Genomic DNA, 6,914 nt, shown 5'->3' with positions numbered 1-6,914 from the left:
GGAACTCTATGCATGACAAAATTGAGGGTTATAAGTAAAGGCCTATGATCAGAGTCAGGCTCGTGGTCGTTTAAGATGTCAAAGTTTATCATTTCGTTGTATAAAGGAAGATCGGAAATAACGTAGTCTACCACGCTGCTACCAAGTCCATGGATGCAGGTCATCTTGCTGGAATTGGGCCACTTTTTTAGACCGTTGCAAATTATGAGATCCTGAGCACTACAGAGCTTGACAAGCTCTGACCCAAACAAATTTTCCCCGAGGTCTTCAGAGCTCCTTTTGTACCTACTAGCCAGGGTAGGGTCTTCGTCTAACCAAAGAGGATTAGGGTTGGAACGATTGCTTAAAACAATAGCTTGGTTACTTGAAGTTCGAGCATTGAAGTCACCTATTAAAAGGATATTACCATCATTCCTTAGGCTAGAAATATCGTTCTCTAAACTATTGTAAGGGTTAGTTTTATCTAGATTCTTCTTCTTATAGAAGTTAGAATTAATGGGGGGGAAATAACATATTGCTATGTAGGACTTTTTATTATTAATGTCTCTGATCTCTATCCAACTAAATTGGTTGTAAGGGTCGTTTTTATAAAGCCTAACATAGGGGAAGATGTTCTTCTTAATGTAACAAGCTATTCCACCAATGCCTCTACGGGAGGATCGCTTGTTCCATGTAGACCATAGCGTAAAGCCATCTATGTTAGGGACCTAGATGAGTCATCTTAAGATTTTTGCTTTTAAGTTTTTCTAGGAAAATTTCATATCATGAAATTCTCAACATACTAAAGAAACATAGAAAAATATTTTTTATAAAACTTTGAGCTTTTAAATAACTATATTTTATGAGAGATATCATACGGAAATTAGGGCTTTGACTTTCCCCAAAATTAAGCCATGTGAGATTTCACTATAAATTATTTTAGTGAAGTTTCAAACTATTTTAGGCGACATATCAAAGTACCTAGGACAAAAAAATTGGTTTCTATGGTGCTCACAGAGTAGGGTACTTATAGGCTTCAATACTATGTCAAAACATATTATAAATAATGTAAGGAAATACATCATATTTATGTAATATTGTAGAATTTGGACTTCATATTTTTTCTCAATATATTTGCTAAATGATAAGATTAGGTATTCAAAAAGAATCTCTTTGTGTGACGTATCCAACAATATCTATTATCACATCAAACCTTCTTTAAACTATTGAATATTACTTTATTAAAGTGGATTCTCAATAATGATGCTATAACCATTTGGCAATGTCTACTCTTGAGAAAAAATACTTTTACAAAAACATAAAAATGCCACCATTAAAAAATATACAATCTTTGCCATGCATGAAACCTATAAAAAAAATCTTTGTCTTAAAAGATATGGTACAATTTAGAAATGTCAAATTCATGTATCACCAAGTTGTATGTTTTGGCTATTTCAAGTTGATGAAACATGTAGTATTGGCATTGATTGTGATGGTTGGCTAGTATCATAATTTTTCTTTGGGTGGATTGTTGGCACAAAAGCATTGTTGGAAGCACTAGTGGCTTGGAGGGAAAAATCATCGTTTCTTTTCCTAATATAGGTTTCCAAATCTAATTTGGGAAGTAAGAATCCAAAAGAATTGTAAGAATACGAGCAATATGTTTAGCGAATCTAGTTCTCATGAATACTATGAAGGTTGGGTTTCCCTAGGACATTGAGACATTCAGAAAGCATGTCACACGAAAGCCAAACTTTAATTGCAAACATATAAATTCAGTAAGAGTTCTGTATGCAGAATATATACATATAGAATAAACATTAAAATGACAAGATTAATCAAACCGAAGACAATTTTAATTTAATCCATGATCGGGGGTATTTGATTATGCTTTAATGTGTAATGATTAATTTCATCAATTCTGATTTGATGTCTCAGATTTTTACCTTAATGTTTTCATGTTATTAGTTATTAGTATTGTATGGAGATGTGTGACAACTACCTAGCCTAGAAAACCTAAAAAACTACCTAGAAATCCTCTAGGCCTAGCATAATAACCTGCAAACCATATCGGCCAAGGTAAGCTAGAGTTACCTCTGATTGGATCACCCATGGGGTTTGAATCAGTTTGAATCATTGACCTTTACAAATGAGTGCCTTATCATAACAATCAATCACTGACAAGCCCTTGCCTTATGGGTATTCTTTTATGTTATTAAATGAATAAAACAATTTCAATTTGTTCTAGTATTATGCTATATTTTATTAAAATAATTTGTTAAATACAATAATTTTATAAAAAGGATATTAAAATATATATAGAGTTTTGAATTATGATATTCGAAAAATTATCAAAAAAAAATATAATAAATTATTTAAAAAAATTCAATATTGTATTTTATTAACCTTTTATATAAATATATAACCATATTATATAAATATATAATACATATTTCGAATTACAATTTTTACACACTTAACTTCTAATATATTATTAAAATTTATATATTAATTAATTAATTTTTTGGGGCTAACAAAGTCATATTTAATATAAAAGATAAATTTTGCTTTTATAAGAAATATTACTTAATAAAAAAACATACAAAGAAGAAAATGGAAAATTTACTATAATTTATTTTTCATGATACTTATTATGAATATCATTTGGACATTCTAAGTATGGAGCCTCAAATTTTTTCTTCTTCTTATTACTCTTTCATAAATTTGATGATCTTATCCATTCATCCTCCCATTTGAGAAATGATTTGGCCAAACATTATATCCTTGTTGTCGACAATGCTGTCTCTATATTATTAAAAAAAAAACCTCGGAGAAAATTGGGTTTTACCACTTATTAATTCATTCCAAATATGTTTGGTACAATGGGATAAACATGTCATCTTCCTCATATCATATTGTTTGAGTAAATGCAAATTTGTTTAGTTAATTGTAGACATTGTCCCATGACACTTTTGAATTATCATTGTCTATATATCTGTGTGTAGACTGAATATCAAAATTTGTTCTCTATTTTCTCTATCCAATACCCTAAACACTTATATTTAACATATTAGTCATGGAAAGGTAGAGATTTTTCATGATTAATCTAATTCTCAGTTCTTATTATTAACAAATTACAAATATCTAAATAAGAAAATCTTACTTATAAAAATGAATATAAATAAAAAGATCTTACTCTTTTTATTTATATATATATATATATATATATATATATATATATATATATAATTAATATTAAATTTACACTATAAAACTATTTAAAATTTGAATTATTTTTTAATCGATATATTAATATTGTTATAATATATTATAAACCCCACATATATATATATATATATAAAATTAATTCAATGGATTTATAATATGAAGATATTCACAAATTGAATTGTGGTATATATTTATATCAATATATTAAAATATTGATGTATTAAAATATTTATTTAAGTGAAAATTAGCATTAATATTTTTTCTATAATAAATATTATTATATTATTAAAATGAATTTATGATTTATGTATTATATAATTTTTTTAAAATATAATACTGATAATTGAAATTTAAGATTATATAAAATTTAATAATTAATATATACATAGGTTCAGTACACGTTAACAAGTTGAATTATTGATATCAATAAAAATAAAACACAACAATAACAATATCAAGAATATATATTTCACAATATATATTAAACATGTTAATGTGTTGGTGTTAGTATTTAACCACTAAAAATTTATTTAAAAATAAATAATTGTAGGCAAACATATATTATCATAATAATAAAAAGCTATATTAATTTTAGTTAAATGTGATGATTCATAATTGATAACAGTTGATTATAGTGAGACATAGTTAGCATTTTTATTATAACTTGTGTTTTAAGAATTTTTAGATAAAGATATTTTTGGGAAGTTTTAAATGAGTCATCTTAAGATTTTTGCTTTAAGTTTTTCTAGAAAAATTTCATATCATGAAATTCTCAACATACTAAAGAAACATAGAAAAATAATTTTTATAAAAAATTGAGCTTTTAAATAACTATATTTTATGAGATATATCATATGGAAATTAGGGCTTTGACTTTCCCTATAATTAAGTCATCTGAGATTTCACTATAAATTATTTTAGTGAAGTTTCAAACTATTTTAGGCGACATATCAAAGTACCTAGGACAAAAAAATTGGGTTCTATGGTGCTCACAGAGTAGGGTCCTTATAGGCTTCAATACTATGTCAAAACATTATATAAATAATGTAAGGAAATACATCATATTTATGTAATATTGTAGAATTTGGACTTCATATTTTTTCTCAATATATTTGCTAAATGATAAAATTAGGTATTCAAAAAGAATCTCTATGTGTGACATATCCAACAATATCTATTATCACATCAAACCTACTTTAAACTATTGAATATTACTTTATTAAAGTGGATTCTCAATAATGATGCTATAACCATTTGGCAATGTCTACTCTTGAGAAAAAATACTTTTACAAAAACATAAAAATACCACCATTAAAACATCTACAATCTTTGCCATGCATGAAACCTATAAAAAAAATCTTTGTGTTAAAAGTTATGGTACAATTTAGAAATGTCAAAGTCATGTACCACCAAGTTGTATGTTTTGGCTATTTCAAGTTGATGAAACATGTAGTATTGGCATTGATTGTGATGGTTGGCTAGTATCATAATTTTTCTTTGGGTGGATTGTTGGCGAAAAAGCATTGTTGGAAGCACTAGTGGCTTGGAGGGAGAAATCATCAGTTCTTTTCCTAATATAGGTTTCCAAATATAATTTGGGAAGTAAGAATCCAAAAGAATTGTAAGAATACAAGCAATATGTTTAACGAATCTAGTTATCATGAATACTATGAAGGCTGGGTTTCCCTAGGACATTGATTACATTCAGAAGGCATGTCACACGAAAGCCAAACTTTAATTGCAAACAAATTAATTCAGTATGAGTTCTGTACGCAGAATATATACATATAATAAACATTAAAATTACAAGATTAATCAAACCGAAGACAAGTTTAATTTAATCCATGATCGGGTGTATTTGATTAAGCTTTAATGTGTAATGATTAATTTCATCAACTCCGATTTGATGTCTCGGATATTTACCTTAATGTTTTCGTGTTATTAGTTATTAGTATTGTATGGAGATGTGTGATAACTACCTAGCCTAGGAAACCTAGAAAACTACCTAGAAATCCTCTAGGCCTAGCATAATAACCTGCAAACCATATCGGCCAAGGTAAGCTAGAGTTACCTCTGACTGGATCACCCATGGGGTTTGAATCAGTTTGAATCATTGACCTTTACAAATGAGTGCCTTATCATAACAATCAATCATCGACAAGCCCTTTCCTTATGGGTATTCTTTTACGTTATTAAATGAATAAATTTCAATTTGTTCTAGCATTATGCTATATTTTATTAAAATAATTTGTTAAATACAATAATTTTATAAAAAGGATATTAAAATATATATAGAGTTTTGAATTATGATATTCGAGAAATTATAATAAAAATATATAATAAATTATTTTAAAAAAATTCAATATTGTATTTTATTAACCTTTTATATAAATATATAACCACATTATATAAATATATAATACATATTCCAAATTAAAAATTTTAAACACTTAACTTCTAATATATAATTAAAATTTATATATAAATTAACTAATTTTTGGGGGCTAACATAGTCATATTTAATATAAAAGATAAATTTAGCTTTTATAAGAAATATTACTTAATAGAAAAACATACAGAGAAGAAAATGGAAAATTTACTAAAATTTAATTTTCATGATACTTATTATGAATATCCCTTGGACATTATAAGTATGCAGCCTCAAATGTTTTCTTCTTCTTATTACTCTTTCATAAATTTGATGATCTTATCCATTCATCCTCTCGTTTGAGAAAGGATTTTGCCAAACATTATATCCTTGTTGTCGACAATGCTATCTCTATATTATTAAAACAAAAACCTCGGAGAAAATTGGGTTTTCCCACTTATTAATTCATTTTGAATATGTTTGGTACAATGGGATAAACATGTCATATTCCTCATATCATATTGTTTGAGTAAATGCAGATTTGTCTAGTTAATTGTAGACATGGTCCCATGACACTTTTGAATTATCATTGTCTATATATATGTGTGTAGACTGAATATTAAAATTTGTTCTCTACTTTCTCTATCCAATACCCTAAACACTTATATTTAACATATTAGTCATTGAAAGGTAGAGATTTTTCATGATTAATCTAATTCTCAGTTCTTATTATTAACAAATTACAAATATATAAATAAGAAAATATTACGTATAAAAATGAATGTAAATAAAAAGATCTTACTTTATATATATTTTTTCTCCACTGGAAAAATCGTAATCTTTCATTAACTTGAAAAATTACATGTTGTAGATGCACTAAGCATATGCTATATAGTCTGTCAGCCTTTTGAGGGCTCAGTATATGTTCTAATATATCAGTTATATATCCAAAATCATCACGCAGGATGTTCGTACTGTTGTTCTATTTATATATACATATTGCCACGCAGGGCTTCTGAAAAGTAGTTCTGTCAACTATATACAAAAAGCTGTTCAAAAAATATCAGTATCCTATTTTGTATCTCATGGGCTAGTGGCCCTATGATAATGTGGATCTATATAAGGATGGTGATAGTATTGATATGCATTTGTTCCTTGCTGCTCCTGTATCATCCACTCTCCTCTGGCGAGTGTCGTGACCTCCTTGGAAAGTTGATCGGTGCTGTTGTGTTCCCTGTAGATATGATTGCAAGTAATGTCAATAAATTGAGCCTTCAATATATTTATTTCATCCAATATGTTACTGAGTGTATGTGTGTGACAAACAGTAATGTTGTTG

This window comes from Pinus tabuliformis, chromosome 8, assembly GCF_031772625.1.
Source record: "Pinus tabuliformis cultivar Carrire ecotype Pingquan chromosome 8, CPIR1, whole genome shotgun sequence".
Classification (NCBI taxonomy): Eukaryota; Viridiplantae; Streptophyta; class Pinopsida; order Pinales; family Pinaceae; genus Pinus; species Pinus tabuliformis.
Note: the sequence above shows the minus strand (reverse complement) of the source record.